At 47.4% G+C, this 23976-nt stretch overlaps 1 protein-coding gene across 1 annotated transcript in view; it reads right to left on the reverse strand.

Moving 5' to 3' along the window:
* Window positions 1–23976, reverse strand: part of LGALS8 (galectin 8) — a 273575-nt gene that overhangs the window by 179350 nt on the left and 70249 nt on the right. The gene's annotated exons all lie outside the window — the stretch shown is intronic.

The following is a 23976-nucleotide window of genomic DNA, read 5'->3' on the forward strand; positions in this document are numbered from 1 at the left end:
TGTTAATCCTTTCGGGGAAGTCTCTGCCCTGCCTTTAGATTTTAATGCCTCTTTTTCTTCCATCACTCCTCAACCAGACTTCTCTCCCCAGTCATTCATTCTTAATCTTACCCTGCCTCCAGCCTCCTCTCCCATTCTCCCTCCCTCGTTTCTTCGCCTCTCTCAGAAGGGTATGTGCCTTTCTCTCCATCTTTCTACCCCGTCTCGTCTTTAATTTCATGGCACCTCCATTGCCCGCATGTTCTTTTCCACCTCTCTTTTTGAACCACTGCCTCTACCGCATGAGCTCTGCGAGTGTTTCTCTCCCCCCACTCCTTTCTCGCTTCTCTCCCCCCTCCCCGTCCAATCTTCACCACCGCTACGACCTACCAGTCTGACGGCGAGAGACCTGCTGTGAGAAACTGGCCTGAGTGATGCAGTGAAACCCGCGTATGCACCGCGAGGGGTCCCGTTTACTGGGAAGCGCTATATTCAACCCTGTATTATGTGCACACATAGCACATTTTAGAAGCCGCTATTTAGAGGCAGTCCGAAGGGGAACTGTATACAGTCCGAAGCATTAAATCTCACCTGGGACCATTGTAGCAAACGTGAAATAAAATTGAAGATAATGTAGCAAACACATTAAAACAAGCATTGAAAATGCAATAGGTCTCGCCTTTGATTAAGTTAAACCCATTTGCTTTGCTAATGGTATCTTATAGCAAAGCAAATGGCTTTAACTTAATCAAAGGCGAGACCTATTGCATTTTCAATGCTTGTTTGGATAATCCTACTGGTAACCTCGGTGGGGTTGATCTTTGACCATTTTACAGTATAGCCGTTGGTTTTGCCCATCTCCAGAGAATGCTGCGTTAGAAGACTAGTCTTAGAGTGGGCTGGGGAGGCTGAGTTAAATATTATGGTGATACTGTTGGAGTAATGATCACTGGAGGGATCAGTGCCGGTTACAAAGTTTTTCAATCGGTTATTTAGAGTTTGCGAACACAGAATATAATCAATGGTAGTGGAAAGACCTCTGCCATGAAAGGTCGGCTTGAATTCGACAACGGGACACACTGATTCATTCGCAAATACAAGTTCTAGTGAAAAAAGACTGTTATTTAAAGTAGTCCCAATACTGGAGTGAGCAAAGTGGGCGATGGGGACATCATGCTCGTCTTGGAGCCCGCAGATACCTTTTTTATAGTTGTTACATAGGTAAACATTAAAATCCCCACCCCACACAACATGACATTGTAAGTGCGAGTTCTTAGCTTTCTGATCATGCAAATATGATGTAGTTTCTATCAGAGACTTTACACAGTCGGCAGGTGAAGAGTTATTGTACATGTTGATAAAATAATAACAGGAGCTTTTGTCGGGGACTAGCTTAAGGATTTGGAGAATTGGGGACACTGAGGGAACTTCAATAGTCGTAAATGGAATTTGATTGGAGATATAGGTAGCTAGGCCACCCTTAGGTCTTCCGTGTGTAGACGGGCTGGCGGGAATATGAAAAGTTTTATAGCCCTGAATGTGGATAGGGTCAATAGCCCAGGTTTCCTGGAGGCAGACTAATTTATGCCTATTAACCAAGTCGAACCAAGACTGAAGATGAATCTTGGATCTGAGGCCCGCTACATTCCAAAAGATGACTGAAAGATCCCAGGTTGGTGGTAAAGTGGAATTTGTGGTCTGTGGATCGGCAGAGGGTGGTGAAACGTGGGTCTGGGCGATTGGGACAAGGGTGGAGGAAATTAGTTTTGAATCACAGAAGGTTGAGGTGATGTGTTGTTGGCTCATGTGTGACTCCTCGGGGAGGGTTGACTGAACATGGCAGGGATCTTGATCCATAGGGACTGTCAGTTGAGAGGGTAGAGTTAACAGGGTGGTACAGGGCTCAATGTGGGTGCCAGGCAGAGAAGGCGGGGTGGATCCTGCCAGCCAAGTTTTTCTAGAGATATGTTTAGAGTGAATCAGTATGTTGTTGATGGCTTTGACTTCGGTGAAGGGGACTGATGGTCAGTCGACCATATCCAAACAATCGTATCTGTTGGATAGCGGTGGGCCTCTCCAGTTGGTAAAGTGACCAGGGGGTGGATTGCTAAATCCGTAACCTGTCCAATGGCCTCGATCTCTATTCCCACCCCAGTTCCCCTCTCTCGTCCAGCTCCATGGGGGACCGGCGTTATGTCGTGGAGTCGGGGGGTAGAAGTAGGACAGATTGTGGGTGGCGATCCCTTCAGTGGAAGTATGATCTCCCCAGGAGCAGTTGTGCTCAACTGTGTTAGGATCGGCGAAATTCACTATGACGCAGTCACCCTGAATGTTTTTGGGTTCATTGCCTAGCCAGGGCACTCTGCGCACAGTGGTAACTCTGTTGTCCAAAAAAGGTGGTAAAGGTCTGTTATTGGAAAACCAGTATATAACTTTGTTTTTTAATGACCAGACTGGTTCGTCCTGATTTGGGGGGAGTTCCGGGACACCTGTCATAATTACTACATAGGGGAATGCCTCAGGCGGAAGATGGTTAGGATGGCCCCTTCTCTTTCGATTTCTCGGGATGGTATTAAATCCAACGGAGTGTTTGGGAAGGGTAGGGGCAGGGGTAGGAAGGGCGGGGGTAGGGGGGGGCAGGAGGAGATTTTGGTTGGATAGACGACAGTGTCTTAGAGTTGGTTGAGGATTGGGTCGGTATGGGGTTAGATGGTTTGGGAAGTGCTTGGGGCTTGATTGTAGGTGCTAGTGGCTGTTTTTGAATGGGTTTCTGCGGGACCTTTTGTTTAGTAGTAAGGGGATTCGGTGCAGTTGTGCCGGGCTTAGATGTGTTTGTATTGTGAGTAATGGGCCTCCCTTGAGCCAAATTGGAATCTTTGTTGGTACCCTTACTTGTGTTCAGGGCTAAAGACAATTGGGTTAGTTGGGAGTGAACCTGGTGCAGTGTCTTTTCTATGGGCTCTAAATAAGACTTAATTAGGTCTCCAATTTTGCTAAGCAGTAGGCTATCGTTACTACAGATGTTAGTAGTTAAATTACCATTGTCGGCCATACCACCCTCGCTGTCGTAGCTACTAGAGCTGCTACAACTAATGTTCAAGTTATCTGTGGTAAGATCCGTTGTGTGTGCAAAAGACGGGGAGGGAGGTCGGTGGGGGGTTATAGCAAGATTAATGATTTGTGGGTGGGGATGAGAGGTGGAAGGGGTTGAGGGGATAGTTGTGGGGGGGGGGATTAGTAGTATGATGAGACTTAGTAGTTTCCCTCTTCTTTTTTGGGGGGATTGCACCTTCGCGTGCACCCCTATCTGTAGTTGGGGAAGGGGCGACGTCAGTTTGGCTAGCAAAAATGACTGGGGATTTTTCAAGTGAGAGATGTGATTCGGAAAGATCTAAGGATGCAGATAGGTCCACTGTGCGGGGGACAGTATGCAACTCTGCGTGCACTGTCGGGGAGGGGGTAACTCAACAGGACGCTGGGGAGTTTTTGCAGTAGCCAGTAAGCCCATGGATGAGCGTCTGGCGATAGCCAGGTCCTGTGAGACTCTCCGTTCCAATAGGGTAATGCCCTGCTCAATGGCCTCATTGGCTTTAGTTATGAATTGGTCTATCGGCCCAATAACCTCAGCGGCAGCCTGGGCCTGTTTCTTAACTGTATTCCTGGTGGTTCTGGGAGACATGATGCAATGTAGTTCGTTGCGGAATAGAGATACTATAAAATCTAAATGCAAACTACAAGCGACTTATTTAGAAATACGCGCAGTAACAGCAAGGATACAGGGGAAGAAGGCAAACGTAAATAGGGTGGCCCAGTCCAGTCTTGCCCAGTCTTGAACGGGCTTAAACGGGCCCGCCCTTGGCCCGGGCTTCGCCCCGCGCTTCGTCCCGCGCGCGTCTTGTGTTGCGGGGAGGACTGTTCAAGTTAATATGTTCGTGCAGGGGGGCGTGGCCGCCGGGGGAAGAGGCACCAGCTGTGAGGTGTAAAGGCTGCTGGTCCTCGCAGTCCCCCGGTGAAGGCAGCAGGTAGTTTAAGGTCAAGCGCACGCTGGGAGCGTGCAGGCTGTCCGCCGAATGGGGAGAAGCTCCCACCAGCGGCGCGACCTCACAAATGAGCCTTTTGATGAAGAATGCACCCTCCGTGTGCAGCGGAAAACCTTCCTCCAAAGTGGCAAGAGCAAGTGAGCAATGAGTCTTAAGTCAGTCGGCACCCCTGCTCCTGTCCGCAGATGCCATGGGCGAAGATCTGCACTGAGCGCCCGCCCTCTCTCCGCCTCAAGATGCAGTCTGCAGTGGCCCCACCACAGGCAAGAGAGGAACCGTACACTCTACGTGTCAAGCCGCCACCTAAGGTCAACATCAGCAAAGCAGAGGGACATGGCTGCCAAGTCCCTCCGGACATCCAACACTCCCAGCAAGTCACCACCAGCTGTCATCCCAAGTCACCACATGGCTGGCAACCGCCATCACGCCAGCCGTCACCACCTGCGTCAAACATCACCACTCCCAGAAGATCGTCAGACTGGAGTCCTGCACCGTCGCCACACCAGCAGACAAAAGAAACCAGAGGCCACCTGTGAACCTGGCATACACCGAAACCGAAGCAGCAAAGGCAAGTCTTGTCCACGACTCACCACCCGTGGTTTGGGCGCTCGACTAAGTAACGGCTCCTCAGCGGTCCAGCAGCTGCCACCAGCTGGCACACAAGTAGCCCTCAGCGCAGCCCTCCTACAGTCCCGCAGCAACCCCGACAACGGGCCTCCCCAGGCGGGAGAGCAAGTAGAGACTCTGCCCCACCGACAGGTTTCCGGTTACAGCCCAGCCGTTCAACAAGGACAGTCGGCTCAGCCACACCTCTGTGAACTCTCCGTTAGGACTCCATCCCTTTTTGTGACGCAGCCCACTACAATAAACTGTTAGAACCCACCACGGACCATCACGGATGTCAGCAAAGTGGAAACCAGGCAAGGCAGCAAGACATATCACCGTCAACGAACTGTCGGCATGCAGAGGACGTCTACCAGCCAGCGGTCGTGTCCTGAGGCCCCCAGGTTAAACTACGGGTGCCCGCCGAGAAGGTTCTGCTGCAAGCCAAGTCACCAATCCAGGTCTGCTGTCGTCCTGCCACCTGACTCTAGAGACTGATGGACCCTGTGGTAACTAGTTAACTTTGTTTTATCCCCACAGGTTGGACTAGCACATTTGTTTGTTCCTCAATAAAGTTAGGGAGGAATGTAGTATCCTGCGAGACACGTTCTAGTGTCCCGCAGGAAGTTGGTATTCCAGCCACTCCCTCGAGGGCTGGGCACACTGCACCACACACCCATCCATCACGGGTGCCACGAGTGACGTAGCCCCGGTGAATAAAAGGGCCCGGGTGCACGTGCTCGAGGCCAGTTACCAGTACCGAATACTATGTGTCAGCGTGGTCATTGCTGCAGCATGTGGGCTTAGGGCCCACGACACCACAAACAGGACGCAAATTTGGCGTGGATACCTTAAGGGGTCAAAAAGTTACAGGGGCCTAAGCGCAAAGTACCCCAAATAGCCAAAAAAAGGCTTAGCACGGGGAGGCCTAGCAGGGAAGGGGTTAAAGTGCTGGTTAAATAGCTCAGCGTATTGCAACACAACAGTTATCGGTATGCCAATACACTGCCCAGAGCTTCCCGCCCACGAGATATCTGGTGAGATATCTGTGGCACCTTTAAAAAATATGCGACAACGCCACGATGACAGTCTGCCTCACACCAAGAACAAGGGTTGGTCCATATGGGAGTGGATTAATCTGGTTGCCATACTTAATGCTAGTCGACATAACAGAAGATGGCTGTACGCACTGCATGGCTCACCTCAATGTAGATTGTACCCTGACAGGTTGCATAGAAGGTCATATAAGAACTAGCTTTTATTTTAGTCCAACTTGCACAGGTTGTCTAATCCACATGGCTTGAGTGGTGTACTTCATTCTCTCTGCTGTTATAAACACCGTTTCTGGATTATGTTATTGACATTGATGGGCAATTGTAATACACATGAAACTGGTAAAGAAAGTTAAAAAAGAAAATGCTTTTCTGAATCCTAACTAAACGCTGTTGCTAAATGTGAACAAAGTACTATAATTCAACTTCTATCCTTTAGGCCACAACTTATCTATGTAGAGAAGACAGACTTGTATCTGTTAACAGTCTCACTCACGACCACCCTTAAGAACACTCACTAATCCAGCCATTCATTTATCCATTCACGCACTCACTTACTGGCCTATCCATCTATGCACTTGCCTATTGGTCCGTTTGGGCACTCACTGATGCACTGACTCGCCCACCATTCAACCATCTACTCATGCATGCTTCAACCACTTATTCATTAATCAACCATCCACACACACCCGTTCATTTATCTTTACTTGCTTGCACCCTTCTATTTATCCACCTACCAGTTAACTCCCTCATACATTCACAGCAGCACACTTGCCATTCATTGACAGTGGACTGTCACTTACAAAAAACAGACCTATTGGCTTTACAAATTGCTTTTGCAATGTATGTTACAGTGGCAGCGACAGTGCCTTTGTTGCATTTAGGTGTTTGGATCACTTTTGGTCAAATCTGCATGAACGTTGCCAAAACAGTGTAAGCGGAGATTTATGTTTTTGCTCTTCCCTACAGGATTCGCTGCCAGGCAGAATTGTGTTGCCTTGAAAACACAGCATGGTCCATCATGCTTGAGGTCAATCTGTTCACTAGTTTCTGAGACTTTTAAAAGTAGAAATAGGCCCATTTATCTAAGCTTTGTGCGCCATGTCATGAGTCGCATTTTTTTTTTTTTTTACTCAAAACCTACCAGATGAAAGGCTTTTTCATTCAACTTAAGGTTCACAAATAGCTCTGTTAGTTCATGAAGAAAATGTTTGTGCCCAGGTGGGAAGGCTTCAACATTTCTGCTTGGTGGCCACGACCAGGTTTGCAAACCAGTCCACAAACCCCATACTTGTAGCCATGATGGGGCATACTGAAAAGTTCCCAAACCAAGGTGACTTGAGGCCTCACTTGAGAAAGATGGGAATTCTCCCTTTCTGTACACAAAAAAGTCAGAAAATATTAATTAATGAGAAGTTCCCAGCCCATTCAATAGTGCCTTATTTAAATCGATCAGCCTGTAACATCATAATGATTTCTTCATGCACATTCCAACCTTTGCCTCTTTGCTCTAATCATACACGTGTAGGACTATGATTCAGTACATTCATTTCTTTAAAACTAACATCTGACACACAGAGGAATGACAGATTGCTCCGTCTATACAGAACACTGTGTATGCATACCAGTACTTTCACTTTACATTCACCTTACAAATCAGAAACGCATTGGTTAATGGAAGCAAATGAATCTACCAAGCTAAAGATTACATTTATGTGTTTAATGAAAGCCCAGGATCAAAAACATGTAGGCCAGTATACATAGAGCAAGCTATTTGAATATGTACTTATGTATAGGTATGACGAAGCTGTTTGCAAGATGTATTGTTACCAATTTTTAAAACAAGCATTAGAAATGCAATAGGTCTCGGATTTTTTTGAGTTAGAGCTAATGGAATTGTAAATGGCAATGTCTTTTAGCCATGTGTTATGGAGTGTATGCATGTGGTTTGTAGTGGAAATATGTGTGTTGGATTGGAATAGTAGGAATGGTGGCATGCTGCGCTTTAGATGAATATGTTTAAAAGTAATGGGCACCATATTGCGATTGCTACAATAGTTAATTGTGGATGCGTTAACAATTGATGTGTGCACTGATGGGTGGTGTGTGTGCCTGTAGAAATTGTGCACTGATGGCTGGTGGTGTGTGTGCTTGGTGAAAGGGTGCACTGCCAGCTGGTGGCGAGTGCGCCTAGTGAAAGCATGCACTGACGGCTGGGGTTGTGTGTGACTGGTGAAAGTGTGCACTGACTGCTGGTGGTGTGTGTGTGTGTTTGGTGAAAGCATGCACTGACATTTGGTGTTGTGTGCGTGGTGGAAGCCTGCACTGACGCCTGGTGGTGTTTGTGCTTGATGAAGGCGAACATTGATGGCTGGTGGTGTTTGCGCCTGGTGAAAACGTGCACTGACGGCTGGTGGTGTGTGGTTGTGTGTGTGGTTGTGTGTGTGGTGGTGATTGTGCGGTGGTGAGTGTGTGGTGGTGAGTGGTGATGAGTGTGTGGTGGTGAGAGGCTGGTGTGTGTGGTGTGTGTGTGGTGTGGTGTTTTGTGTGTGGTCTTATGTATGTGTGTGGTGGACTTAGTTTGAGTGTTCGTCTCCTGCACACTCACACAGTGCCCCTACACACTCATACTCTGCTCTCCCTGTACACTCACACTCTTCACCCTGCATAGTCACACACTGTTCATCCTGCACACTCACACACTGTGCACCCTGCACACTTACACACTGTTCACTCTGCACACTCACACACTGTTTACCTTGCACACTCACATACTGCAGCCACTGTCACTCTGCAGTCACTGTTACTGCAGGCCATAGGTGATACTTTCTGGGGCAGTGACTATCATGCTGGTGTTGGCTGGGGCTATATTACTAATCACGCTTTGTGACCTATTGCTGCTCATCATGGGTGATGCCGCTCTTGCTGTCTGGGGCGCTACTGCTTACGATCAATGAAGTATTGCCAATAATCACAGGGCCTGTAATTGATCATATCTGGGTGATACTGTTCATGATGCCTCGGATGCTACCGCTGACGCCATTTGGACTATTACCAATGCTGCTCTGGAGGGTACTTCGGGCCCTCCCGGGTCACCGTGGCCCATGGTGTATTGTGTGACACTGCCCAGTCTCTCTGGGGTGTTGCAGCACAGTATTTGGTGGAATTGATCATGCTGCTGGCGGTGCTGCTGACAGACTCCCTGGGTTCGCTCTGCTTGTGTTCGTTAAGTTATTGCTGCTACTCAAGCAGTTATTGGTAGTGAAAGGAGTAACTTGCATGTGTCCCACGGTGCCCTTTTGAGGATCTAGTTTCCAAGCACACTGAGGGGAGAGACTCATAGCAAGAGCTTTAAATCAAGTGGGAGGCCACAGCTCTAGATGTACTGTCACCCTTCAGCTCCGTGCCCTCGAGCACTGACTCTGAGCTTGACACACTTCATGTGGAAGTGACTTTGTTCCAATCCAGCCGGCCTTTCAAAAGTACGGGTCTGTCCTATTTATTAACATCAGGCTTCTCAACAACACACACGTTTGTCACTCTAGAAGGATGAAAGATTGGCATCTTCGATGCTTGCACTATCAGTTTTCACCCAGATCACTTCTAGAATCATGTGTATTTATTTAGCGACATGTTTTTTTCTTGTAATGTGCCTAGTTGCCCCCAAGCAGCTGCTTTATACTACATGCACACATCTGCGCATGACCTAAAGAATTATCTCACAAATTGACAACTACATGATACTTACTGACTTTCTACATGGAGTATACATTACAGTTCCTTTTTATTTAATAGTAGATGTTAGTGCATATCTCAACAGTCCATTTTAATTGCTTCAGGATGGATTATAGCATGGGCCGGTACTGTGACTAATTTTAAATCCTGTAGGTTGCACACCAGTCTTCACGGGCACGGCGCGTGCATGAGCCCAATACGGTATGTCACACACATTGGAACATGAAGCCTGTAGTTCACGCACTATCTCTGTGGCATGTCCACTAACACTTTGAGCTGTTCAATATCAATCGAACCTAAGACTCACAGCAACCCCCGTACACATAGTATATCACACAACAATACACATAGCAGCTGTTCATCCCCCAGAAGATTATCACCATTGAAAATACAGGCGTTTTGTCTTTTCCAGTGCTTTTTGAGATGACTGAGTGATTGATTCAGTAATCTTAGAGGGTGGTTATGTAAAAATGCTCACAAGGGGTATGACAAAACTTCTGTGTATGTTATATGACGTGGAGCTAAAAATGCCTGTTTGGTGTGTTATCGAGGCTCAAGGTAAGGGCGGAATCAATAAATGCTTCGCACAGTTCAATATCATGTATTTTTTTTAGATCAAACAAAGCTTAGTTGTCTGTTTCGCCACACTCAGATTGTTGGACACCGCTCTCACAGGCGAGTGCCGTGATGTGCTGTTTCCGTTCCGCTGTTCTTGCTCTGCATCGTCCTCCTCTGCAGCTAGTTCCTCAAAGTCATAGCTGGGGTGGTGTGGTGCTGCTCTGAGCGAGAATTACAGCAGCTTCCTGTCTGCTGCCTGCAGAGCAGTCTGTCTGGCTCTATCTCTTGCCATAAGTCCCGCTCTAATGAACCTTAACAAAAAACTACAGCACAGGAAGATGTGATATTTATTTTGGCTGCTGCAATTGAAAATGGGATCATTGTTGGGTTTCCTCCCTGCTCTCGGTCTAGCGCAAACTTATTAAACAAGCTTTGGCAGGGAGCCAGCATGCGCGCACACACAGCTGAAAAAAAGTAACTGGAAAGTCGTGAATGTGCGCCGACCATCTGGCTTCAATTACAGCGGCCCCTGACAGCTGGTAATTGATGAAATATGGCCTTCTGCTGCTCGTGTCCGCACGGAATATGCAGGAAGCGGAGCAACTCTACAGCCTATGGCCTATTGCGTGCTGTCTTCTAAAAAGACAGCCATGCGAGGCCCAATTGCCATGCAGCTGGCAACAAAAACCAGCAAAAATCACGAGGTTTCAGGAATTCGGTAGGTACAATTCTCGAACCGCTCAGAAAAGGACTCTTAAGCCACGCCCACTTCGTGGGACGTAGGCCGAACCCTAAAAATATATAGGACGAGGGCTCTGGGTCCCATATGGGATTATTTCTCTCCACCTCTTGCTATTGGCTGTTTAGGAAATCGTTCCCTCTCCCATTGTGTGATGAAACTAGAATGCACGAGTGATTATTTCACACCTCAAAAGTACTCTGAATTGTCACATATTAAATTATTTATCTCACAGATACACTGTATACAGAAAAAAACAATTTGTATCTGATAGAGACTTCTAGCCTCAGAAATATCCTCAGGCGTGAGACCGGATTTTGAATTTTTTCAAGCAGTACCTCTGCATGCCGCAGCGCCAATCAGCCCCATGTGGCATCAGTAGCATCAGCCACGCTGGGGTTGATGTGCACAGAGCCTAAATAGGTGCCTCCTCAGCACACTGATGTCAATTCTTTTTTTCCAGGCCAGTCGACGCAGATCAGTAGAAGAGCTTCAGTCAATCACTTTTTGGCTGACCTTTTTTTGACTCTTTCGCTCAAGATTTTTGAGACTTAAGGCCAGATTTATCAAAGGGTTTCACCCGTTCTGTGTCTAATGGAAAATATATTCGTACATATGGTCACTAGTCTCCTGGTGTAGCAGGGAGGCCAATGAGGAAGGTTGGATTCAAGCTCTGCGGCCCCAGTCACTGACAGATGTCGGTGACAAAGCCGAACATATTCTGTCTCTGGTGTCTTGAGTGCAACCACAATGGCAAGACATGTGTTGATTGTCTCACCATGCACCCTACGGCCTTGAGGGAGGAATCCCTCAAACTCCTCGCCAATTGACATGCAACGCTCTAAATCCCGGTCTAGAGCAGGGTGCCGGGGTCGGTCACAAAAAGCCTACTGTTGACGCTCCAGGTTCTGCCCCCATTCTCATCCCCGACTCCGACATGGAGCTACATGGACGTCGTCGATGCCGAAACAGGTCACAACTGGAGCCATTCCCTCCTAAACCCCAATGAGGACTCTTGGAGTGAGGAATTGGCAAAGCCAGTGGACAGGCTACCTCACCAGATACTGGCTTGGACTCTCCTCCTACCATGATTACGGAGGAGGGAGCCTCATTTGCAATCATGGAGAGGAGAGCTGCCGAGGTCTTGGACCAAAACCAGCCCTCAGTGGTAGTCAAGACTAACGTCTTGACAGAGGTGCTTCAACAGGGAACCACCCCCTCAGAAAAGCATCCCCCGTTTAATGAAGCCCTCTCGGACTTCCTTCGTAGGGCTTGGTCCAATCCCTACACAGGGGCTCCTGTGAACAGGACAATTGCCCACTGCCATCGCCCTCCACAAGGGACCCCAATTTCCTCACTCAACACCCTACCCCAGAGAGCTTGGTGGTCCAAGCCTCCACTGCCCATGTAAATCCTGGCACATTCCCTACCATCCCACCGGATAGGGAATCCAAAAGGCTGGAGAACCTGGACAAAAACTATTTTCATCCACCAGCCTGCCAGAGAGTATAACATGCCAGTTCCCATCACACATAAGATAACTGGTTAATGATTGATTCTGCATTTGAAAGTTACCTACTATTGAAGTGCTTTTAAGTGATTAATCTATAAGAGAATTTAAATTCACATTGAATTCTTCAGTTGTGAAGTTAACAGTTCAAACAGGGTCATTAATGTATACCCGCAAAATTATTACTGGTCCTAAAGATGGTCTCAAGGACTGATAACACTTGAAACTGAAACGTCGACAACAAGCCCATCTCTTTGGTTCATTTTCGATTTTCACTGTCAATGTGGAATTGTGTCTTGAAGAAAGACGGACATCTACATTGTTTTGTTTGAGAGTGGGTTTCCAATGCACCGACAGATGAAATCATGGAATTGTGTAGTTGTAACAGGATAATACATTGTCAAAGTATATTTTCATATTGCTTGTTTTGAACCCCCTTTTTTCAGTTGATTGATACATGTTTCATTTGATTATATCACTTTAATGTGCCTGTCTTGTATAACTTTTTTTGGTTTAATTCCACTTAAAAATTGCTCCATAAATGATACAATTTAATGTTTGATGTCACTTGTAGGGCATCCAAATTATTTTAAATACTTTGGATTACTTTTGCTTAAATGACTCGCTTGTCAGCAGTTTACTTTACTACTATTCTTCCATCAGCCTGGCACTGCGGTCTGTGAACACCAGGTGCCTTTTGGGCTGTTAAACCCATTCACTCTTGGATTCAGTTGCACAGGTGCTGCCTATGGTCCCAGAGGAGGCCCGGGCCATACTCTCACTAGTTATGGCTGATGGGAGGGACACAGCTAAATTCAAAATCCGATGTGGGATGGACATAACCGATTCGCTAGGCACCGTGGATTCTTCGTCAGGGAGGTTACAGCACCCCACCTGGCTAAGGACAACTGTCTTTTCAGGGGATGTCCAGGCTTCGCTTATTGGCATGCCCTTCGATGGCTCCCGTCTCTTAGGAGACAAGGTGGACTCAGCACTGGAGTGCTTTAAGGATAGCAGAGCAACGCCCGGTCCTTGTGCCATTCCAGGGCCTCTCGCCAACCCCAGTCTGCCTTTCGTGGCCGCAGAAGAGTTTCCAACCATGACTCTACCTGAGCAGCCACCATGGCACACAAGCTTCCAGCCCCTATGTGGCCGAGGATGCGATACCCACAGACCCAGTAGGTCAGGCAGCCAGAGTTTGGGCCAGTCCGTCACTCTCTGCCAGCCACAGCCTCCAAACCTCTTTAGAACACCTTCTGATGATCATGGGCAACCAGTGGGAGGGTAGGATACGCCATCACCTGCTACACTGGAGGATGATAACATTTGACTGCTAGGTTCTCCAGACTGTCCGAAGGGGGGCTCCCTCCCCTTCATGACCACCTCTTTATCTATGCCACCCAACTGCAACAAGCAGATGGAGGACCATCTTTCTTTTCTCTTCCAGGAAGTGGCGGCTCTCTTGGCCAAGGGACCAATAGAGAGGGTATCGGCCGCAGAAGTAGATCATGGTTGCTATGCTCTTTTATTATTGTTTCATGTTTCCCATGGTACTGTTAGGCCTTATATATACCTATCTGTAAATTTGGTAACCATTGTAACATCTAAATCCCCGACACTGATGTATGCGTCCCCTTTGGGATCCCAATACCATTAATGTCTTATTGAACCCAGGAGAAGGAATTTTGTTTTTAGTAGATCATGGTTGCTATTCCTGCTACTTTCTGGTACCCAAGATGGTCGGAGGCCTTTGCTCTATCCTAGACCTGCGCCCTCTCAATTTCTTTCTGTAAAAGGAGGAAATCAAAATGCTCATATTCGCTCAAGTACCGTCTGCCCTGGACCCGGGAGACTGGATGGTACCATTGGACTTGCAGGATGCAGATTTCCGCATCCCCGTTCTGCCTGCTCACAGATGTTGCCCGCGGTTCACAGTAGGTCAGGAGCATTTTCAGTCCACTATTCTCCTATTTGGCTTTACCAGAACCGAGTGTTCACCAGGGTGATGGCAGTCGTTGACGCTCATCTGCGGAGATCGGGGTGCCAATTTTTCATTATCTTGATGACTGGCTGTTGAAGGTGAGCTCGCTCCAGGCTATCCTCTCCCACGTCCAGACTATGGCGGATCTCCTGCACTCACTAGGGTTCACTATAATCATGCTGAAGTCACATCTGACTCCTCCGACGTTCTCTTTCATCAGAACTGTTTTGGGCACAGTGCAGTTTCAAGCTTATCCTTACGAATGAGGAATCCAGGTTATTTAGGCTATACCACTGATGTTTGAGCCTCTGTCCTAGTTTTCGGTGAGACTGACTCTGAGGCTGCAGGGGCTCATGGCCTCCTGCATCCTGCTTGTGACACATGCCTGCTTGCAAATACGGGCTCCGCAGTGGGACCTGAAGTTCCAGTGGGAGCAGCATCAGGGGAATTTCTTCTAATGGTTCCAGATCTCGAAGGGCACAGCAAAATATCTGCAGTATTGGCAGTAGCGGCTGCTACCGGATTAGGGTGGTGAGGCGGGGGGAGAGGGAGAAGAGGGGGACGAGGGTCGACTGACACAGAAAAAGTAAAGAAAACGCTTACCTGAAATGGCCGGCCACTGCCTCTCCTCTGTTCTCTGTCTTCTTCCTTTCTGCAGTCCCGGCCTGCAGAGCCAATCACACAACACTGCATTTCAGCGTTGTGATTGGTCTGAGCTTCAAGGATCGGCGCTCAGATGGGTAATGGGAAGCTTTGCATGTTCCTCACCAGGCTGCGTAATGCAGTCTGTTGGGAAAGATGCAAAGTGTGCAGGACCGTTTGACTGGCCCACGAGGACCAGTCAAGCTGTCATGCCCACTTAAGGAGTGCAAAATATTCCTCTCCCCGGCTGTGCCCAGCCCCGCCCGAGAGCCACTGACTGCAAAGGAAAACTAAAATGATATTAACAATAGTTATTATCATATTAGTTTACTGTTTGTTCAGTGGGGGAACGCTCCTCTGCGACAGAGCCGCCACTGAGTAGTGGTTAACAAACCATGATTGGATCAGCGGCAGACCACTCTTCTTTCCCAAACCAGATCTGGTAGTAGTGACAGATGTGTCACTCCTGGGATGGGGCAGCCATCTGGGAGAGGTGAAAATCAGGACTTTGATCTCTGGCGGAATCCAGACTTCACATCAACTGGATGGATCTTTGGGCGATCTGATTAGCATTGAAAAGCCTTTCTACCCTCCAACAAGGGAAGGCCAGCGCAGGTGTTCACAGACAACACCACCTCCATGTGGTACTGCAACAAACAGGGTGGGTGAGGTCGTGGACATTGCTGGAAAGTCAGGGCATTTCCCTAGTTGTTCAACACCTGGGGGTTCTCTGAATGCCAGGGGGAAAATGAACTCACCCGAAGATGCCTAGCAGGGATCACGAGTGGCATCTCCAACCGGAGGTGGTGCAAGATCTCCATCAGCAGTGGGGAGCACCTTGGTTAGATCTGTTCACCACCGGCGAGAACGCACAATGTCAGCAGTTTTGCATGCTGGAGTTTCCAAGGCAGCTCTCACTTGAAGACGCTTTTGTCTCAAATGGAGCTCAGGCCTCCTGTAAGCCTTTACGCCCATACCACTCCTGCCCAGAGTTATCAAGAAAATTAGGAAAAACCGGGCCCAAGTTATCCTGGTCGCTCCTGACTGAGCTCGGCTGGTTTGGCATCCAAAGCTGTTGAGCGGGGATGTAGGTCTTCCAATCAGGCTGCCCCTTCGGGATGATCTTCTGTTGCAGCATAAGGGGAGGGTTCTCCACCCAAAGGAGTCAACCCTATGCCTTCATGCGCGGTGATTGAGCAACGACAATTGCTAGCTTTTGACCTTCCGCCCAAAGACTGTAATGGTGTCTTGGCAGCTAGGCGTCCCTTCACCAAAACAGGAAACGCTGGCAGGTGGAAGAAATTTGTGGCATGGTATGATCAGAAACAGGATGATCCTCTATCTGCTCCCCTTTCTCAGGTTCTTGTGTTTGTGCTGTCCCTGGCCCAGCAGGTCCCTGCAGATTTTGGCATTTTGAAGGGTTATCTATCTGCCCTTTCCGCTGTTATGCGACTGCCAGATCAGCCCTCTCTCTTTAAATCCCCTAACGTAAATAGGTTCCTTCAAGTTCTGCAACATGTTTCCACCAGCTCCCTTTGTTATGCCTCACTTAAACCTTAACCTGTTTTTGCTTTCTTTATGTGCCCTCCCTTTCAGCTGCTTCCTTTTTGTCCTCTTCGGCTTCTCACAAGCAAGTTGGCCTTTCTGGTAACAATTACAACTGCCCGGCGGGTCTGTGAGTTACAGTCAGAAATTTTTCCTGACAAACTGGTACTCCGGACTCTACCATCCTACTTACCAAAAAGTAGTCAACCAGTTCCATGTAGGCCAATCCATCACTTTACCCATCTTTTATGACTGCCTCATCCCTCTAAGGAAGTGGAGAGACTCCATTGGCTGGACCCAAAAAGAGCGTTGCTGTTCTACCTTGACTACACAAAACTGTTCCTGGTGGACGATCAACTCTTCATTGGATATATCCGGGCCAAGAAAGGGAAGTCTGTGCAGAGACAGACCCTCTCCTGATAGATCGTGCTGTGCATTAAAATCTGCTACGCATTGGCCAAAAAGCAACCCCCAGAAGGCTTGGTGCTCATTCCACTAGCACAAATGCTGCATCCTCTGTATTAGCATGTGGAGTTTCGGTTCTGGATATCTGCCAGGCAGCAACATGGTCCTCGATGCATACATTCACCAAGCTCTACTGCCTGGATAATTAGGTCCTCCAGGACAGGCACTTTGCCTATTTTGTCCTGCTGGACTTTTTTGTATGAAATAGTTTTGCAGACCCACCTCCGGGTAGGTATTGCTTGGGTGTCTATTCTAAATTAAGGATTCTGAGACTATAAGTCTCTATCAGATGAACAAGTTACTTACCTTTGGTAATGCCTTATTTGGTAGACTTTACCTAGCCGCAGATTCCTTACTGACACACCCATCCTCTCCATTCAGCAAATGGATTTCTTGGGACAGGGCTGTTCCCCCTTTCAGTGCACTAGTTTATGACACCAGTGATCAGTGTTCTTTGTGGATTCACACTCCTGGCAAAAAGAAACTGACGTCAGAGCGTGGGGGTGGCACCTATGTAGGCACCGCTCATGTCACTTCTGGCAAGGATGATGCCGAGGACACCACGCAGAGCCGAACAACGCTTTCTACTCGCGCTGTGGGGTCCTGCTCAAAAAGATTTGCAGATTCACTCTGACGCCTCGAGATAATTCTAAGGTAAGGAATCTGAGGCTAGATAGAGTCTACCAAATAAGGTGTTACCAAAAGTAAGTAACTTGATTGTTTAGTTTCATACTGCAGCAGTCTTTTAAAATGTTTTTGCAAGAACTCAAAACTCAAGCCATAACTATTTGCTGTGTTACTGCTTGTTGGGTTCCTGCTTTCATACAATGTAAATTCAGACTAAATGCAGATTAGCATTTCACCACATGAGTACATAGAAGAAAAGGTTGCACTCATTCATTTATTTACCGTGCTAAACATACATTTGATATTTATGATGCCTTAATTTCGTATTCCTGCTTTCATACCAAATGTACTGTTTTTCCCGTTTGCCGAAATTGATTCACTGACTGTGCTTATCAATCTGTTTCTACTTTTGTTTTTTGTTTAGCTTCTATGTCATAAATCATTATAATTAGAAGGGGGATGTAACACACACAGCTTTGCTTTGAAAATTATTTTTAACCATCTGCAAACAGGTTTTTAAATGAATCACACACCTGTCAGCAAATGGTAGTATCCAAGTGCTGTCTGTGCGTGATGAACGTAGTTTTTACCACTACCACTGGACGGCAAATAAAAACACAGAAATCTATATTAGCATGAGAGAAGGACAAACTCCATTCCTAAGACATGACGCTTACATATTTATCTCTCGCTCTGAAACGTTTGCAAAATAGATACAAACTCCACACTCTTTTCTTGTAGGTTGTGTGTAGTGACTGTTATGAATGGCACAAGTGCCATCACATCAAACATAGAAAGGGATAAAGCAGCTAAAATGATTGTTTTTTTGTAACATCTAGATTTTGAGAGACAATTTTCGGTTTCCAAAACATTTGGGGACCCACCCATCAATATAGTCCTCTATTTCTATTTTTGAGTATATTTCAAATAACAAAAACCTGCTAGTATTTTTTAGGTCGAGCTTGCGAGGCATGCTGTATTAGAGTATGCACTAGATGCCCTGCCCACTCTCCGCCAATATTTGTCATTGGCTTGTATCATTGTCCTTCGTAAATGCTGGCTTTTGATTCCTAAATAGGTTTGTTAGTCCCTCCTTAGTATCGCCTTGTCTTCATTTGTAACCTCCTATGGCGACTGGCCATTTTACTTCGGTTGTTACACGGTACCTGTTATTTAGTCTGTAAGCACTATTTTCTTTATTGAGTTTCTCTTACTGCAAGCAGGAAATGCGCCGCTTCAGCTGGAACCACTTGTGTTTTTTTAAACCGCACGGCCGCACTTTATCTTATCTTATGTGTTTTTAAATTAACAACATGGGCGCCCACTTTCACTGTAACCCGAACGCCTGCTTTCTCCTTAACAGGGGCGCCTGCTTTCACTGTAACACGCTCCCCCCACCCACCTTTTTAGGTTTCGCCTGGCTGTAGCACTGCGAAGCAGTGCTCGCCCAGGTGAAATCTTATGATCCTACAATATGGGGCTTTGTCCCGCCTCTGTCTTCCATTGGCTAGCTCCATAAATGGAGGCTAGCCATTGGAAGAGATTGGCTGTCAATCACTCTTTCCCCGTCGGAACGCGATTCGGGGGCGTTTCCGTGTCTTTTTTAAGTCCCGCCCTCTCCTCTTCCCATTGGCTGGAATTTTACCTTCCAGCCAATGCGAAGGGGAGAGCACGAAAAACACGCCCCGAGCTCTCCTCCATCGCGCTCTCGTCTCCTTTTACAATTCGATGTTCCGGGGCCAGGAATGATATTTCAATTCCCACACTCTTGTTCACTATTACCCACACGCTTTCCTCGAAATTTGGGACTGCTCAGCCATGCGCATGTTTTTTCTTTTAAACGTTTCTTGAAATGTGATACCCCAAGCACTTTATCTTCAATGTTGTGTGACCCACTTACTTGCTGAAATCCTACTGCCCCTCATAATTTGCTTACATTAAAATTAAAAGAATAGCCTGCTTCCACATGGCTTCAAGAAATGCGTGCTAATTAACCACAGGCGGTACTCGTCCGCTTGCATCGAGGCAGCTCTCCCCTTCTCTCCTACAGCTCTTGATCACTGCTGGCATAATTATCCCATTAAAGTACGTGATTAGAGTGTTTTAAAGTTCCGAAGCCCCGCTCGTGTGTGCCCTTTAGCCTTCCTTCCTGTGCTGTGCGCAATGATGATCAATGCGCGCGCCTGTGTGATCGCTCGAGGACCAGCGCGCGGCTTCAATTTGCTGCCTTCTCGTCTTCCAGCAACGCGGCTTCCCAGGTATTTAGTGCAGTGAAGTGGCGCAAGGCAATAAAAAACTGTCCTCTGGTGAGTGACGCAAAAAGGACTGGTGAGGTCATTCGTGAGCGAGTGCGTTGGTATTCATGAAGCTGAGTGCAAGCCAAGGCACCACTTTTAAGTGAGTACGAGCCTACTTATAATGATTGCACGAAAATATTTTGTTTCAGTACTTTTGACGTCCAAACAAATTCCGGCTATTTTCATAAACAAACACGCCATTTGTGTACTTTATTTGTTAAGAAATTATACCCATAAACAACCAGCTCTAATTAACCTATTACCAGTGCCACTGGAGTTATGTGAAGCAGTGGAAGACCAGAGTATTTTGCAGAGTTTACTACACGAAGTAGCTGGAACGGTTATTGTAGTGTGTTGTGAATGTGCAGCACTGGCAACACAAGTATGGGGAAGTGTATTTTTATGTAGTCTGAGTATCCCCTCAAATTCTGTATGGGTAAGAAGGGCCAGAAATGCGTCATAAGGTCAATAAAGAGGCTGTGACCGTAAGCGTACAGATCTTTAAGGGTGCGTGTCAGTGTGTTATCCTGTGGCCAAAACAGCAAATGGCGACGAGGACAGGTGACTTGCTGAGCGCACTCATACTTCAGGGTAGGCCACCTTGCCCGTCCCGCCTGCATGTTGGGTTCCTCACTTCCCCATCGCCACCGAAAGGTCAAGAGAGTTCTCTGCCTATTAAAGCCGCAGTCATCATATCGAGCATCGCTGCCTCCCGTTTGGATGAGAACGTTTCCAGGATTAACTCTTCCTGGGTCTCCAATGGGGCTGATGCAGGCCCCACACCCATAATAAGTGTAGCTCTGGGTGTCTGTGGCTCTGGGTGTGTGTGTGTGTGGTAGTAATTGCTGTCTGCTAAGCTCGTCCAGTAGGGTAAAATAGGTCTCACACTTGCGAGAGATTAAGCTATTGGCAATGTAAATGACAATGCCATTTATTTATCTGTTTTAAAAACCAACACATAAATAAAAAATGTGTCATTTACAATGCCAATAACTCTAACTTTTGAAAAGGCGAAACCGTTGCATTGTAAATGCTTGTTCTAGTTTGCTAGCAGCATTCAGTATAGCCGCCCGCTTTTGAAAACCCGGCATTATCTCAATCACCCACCCACCCCGTCGCTTCTTAATCCCACTCCGTCTCCCTCGTGTCTGTTTCTCCCCCAACCAACCAAACCTAAAGCCCCGCCTGCTCCACGAGACCGTCTACGATGCCTCTATCCTTGCTTGTTCTAACTTATTTTCGATTTTCGATTTTCCCAGAAGGAAGTGTCGGTATCTCTTGGACAGCGGCTATGAGGTTGAGGCAATTGCCTCAATTCAGGGGGGAAAAAGATTTATTGTCTATCATTAGTTGAAAGAATTGAGCTGGAGCTGGTGAGGCGGAGGTGGTAAGCGAGCTGTCCCTTTCACGAGGCAGCCTTATCCTGCCATCTCTCCTATGAGAGCTTTATTAAACACTAGCATCTCCGCATTAAGAAGATTTGCAAGAGTTATCAGAGGGAGCAGCAGGGGCTACGGCTTGGGGATTTAGCAGAGGACACATCAGGTAGGAATAACTTGATAGAGGGGTGGGGGAGGCGAGGAAGAATAAGGCCTCCTCCAGCCCAAATGACTTGCCCATTTATGGGCACCTCCCTGGTGCCCTCAGCCTGTATGGAGAGATGACATCTCCTCTCAGAATCCCTTCTGCGCAGTGGCTTCCGGACCAGGGCCCCCCTGGTTTTCTCTAACAACCTGCCTGAGGATTTAAAAACCAGCAGGTAACATGAAAATCTCATATGGAAAAGCTTTTGCTTTGCTTTTGCTTGGGTCTGCAATGGGAGGGGGATGCTGGACGGCTCTAAGATTGGGAGGTCGAGTGTCCCCAGAGTATGGCAGAGTGACACAGATTCCTCATGACAAGAGCCTCTATGGCTGCTCTCAGGCCGCAGCTGCCCTTCGCTGACCACTCCTGTGCCCCCGGAGAGCTGGCACCACCCTCCATTCGGTCTGAGATAAGGGCCTAGCTGTAGCACGTCTTTAGCAAGTCACAACCCTGCAATGGCACCGTGCTTCATAACAAATATAAAATAGTGCCCACAAAACACCACGCCTCTGGAGTTTGTCGTGTCTGTTTTAATGTTGAGTACTAGCTGTGAGGCAATGATGGGGCCTTTGACATAGTTTGAGTAACTGTAAAACATAGTGATGTCAAGTGACGACTTGCCCGAAGCAGAGTGGAACCCGCGCAGTGATTGGGTTTAACTGACGTCACTCTAGACCTGTCGTCACTATAGACCCATTAACCGATCTCTGCCCAATTCCTTCCTCAAACCTTTCTGAGCCTGCCTGGTCAACAAGAGTGCTGCTTGATTTGCAAGCATGGGCATAACAGACTTTTGTGGGGCTTTAAGTAAAAATATTTGTCGGGCCCATACAACCACTTGTCCAGAGAGCATAGAGTAAGTTCCTTACTTGCTTAAAACTGTTATTTTTTGCTTCAGCTTTTATCTTGCCTGAGAATAACCCCATGGACAAGCCCTATTTTTCTCCCGATCATCCATCTCTCTTCTGCATCTCTGTTTGTTTTCTTGCACATCTTGCATCCAGTTGTTTCTCTCGTTTGTGCCTCCCTTTCTACTCTCTATCCCTCTGCACTCTTCCCTGCACTTTTCCCTTCACCTTTATTTCTCTGCTCTGCTGCACTGCTCACTTACGCTTTGGTCATCTCCCATGCACCCGTCACCCAAGTGACTGTCCAGCAAAAACAGACTCCTGCTCTGGTGCCAGGTTGTTCAAAGCGCCAGGTAAAATGATGTGTTGTCTTTTGGATGCTCACTTCTCCGTAGAAAAAGTCAGTTTTTAAGCCATTTATTGAAATTTTTCAACCTCTTGTTGCCAGACATGGTGGCTTCATAAGGTAGCAGCCTATGATGGTCTTATTGCAACATCAGTGATGACTTACAGTGTGACACAGCTGAGCCCAGAAAGTCACTACACCACAATCTCCCCCTGTAGCATCACTGCTATAAGAGCAGTCGCGCCCGGCATGGTTCGCAGTGGTTGGGCGGGCGGGTCGTGTGGGGTGGAGGGTTGCACATATTTTTTTGTTAAAATATTTACAAATAAAACAAACTCACCTTTGCTCCAGGTCCCGCTCTTCTCCGGATGGTAGCATAGCCAGGCCCCACTAACCAATTACAACGCTGCAGAAACCCAGGCTCCTCTGAACAAGCACTACTCTGCAATGCAGCATTGTGTTCGGTTGTGAGCGTCCTGGTTGGATGCTCAACCAGGGAATGGGAGCATGGGCTTGTTCTTCATGCAGGCTGTAATGCAGAAGAAAGGGGAAAGTGCGCATAACTAGTTTGGGCCGCCCAAACAGTCATTGTGCACTTAAGAGTGGGCCAACCCGCCCACAAATCAGTAGAACACTTCACGAAGCATGAAATGATTACTTGAACTGCTTAAAATCAGTGGGGGTGACGCTCCTCTGACATAGTGGAGGAGCCACCACTGTATACCAGTCCTTAGGCCCAAAGAGAGCTTGATGGCACACCTTGACCAGGCAACGCATCAAATCCTGACTGACCAGCAGCAGCGCAGCTATTTTAGTACTTGTTCCTTCTCACATGCATCCAGTGTAGCCCCAATAACAGCACCCCTTCCTTTTCCAGTTGAAGGCCTACTCACAGCTGTTCCATTGTGCATGATCATGTTAGGTGGCACACCAGAGACCGGTACACAGCACTGCCAATGCATCTCAATTGTGACGTGAAATACTGAATGCAGCTTCTAGAAGTAAATCCTAACACAATATATCAATATATAAGAATCTCAGAACATGTTAATAACCACTTGCCCAGAAAGTCACACAATGGTATTTTAAATAGAGATGGAAGTAAGGCACTGCAGTGTCATTCGTGAACTGTACACATTCTGCAGGAAGGTTCTGCTACCAAAAATTCCAAAGCACCATCCTAAAAAAAGAACATGCCTCAATCATTCTAAAAATAAATAATTTGAAATGGACGTGCTGCTTGAGTGAGGCTGGTGTTGTTGCTGGGCTGCTGGGTTGAGACTACATGCCCTAGTATGCCTTTGGACTCTGCCCTCATTGCTCACACCTGAGGGTTGCCAAGACCGATATTATCAGTACCCGAGACCTGCGGCGCGGGATGCGCTCAGGTGCTTGCCCTGGCCAAGAAAGGGCCAGTCTTCGCCC

The sequence above is a fragment of the Lissotriton vulgaris genome, chromosome 6, assembly GCF_964263255.1.
Source record: "Lissotriton vulgaris chromosome 6, aLisVul1.2, whole genome shotgun sequence".
Classification (NCBI taxonomy): Eukaryota; Metazoa; Chordata; class Amphibia; order Caudata; family Salamandridae; genus Lissotriton; species Lissotriton vulgaris.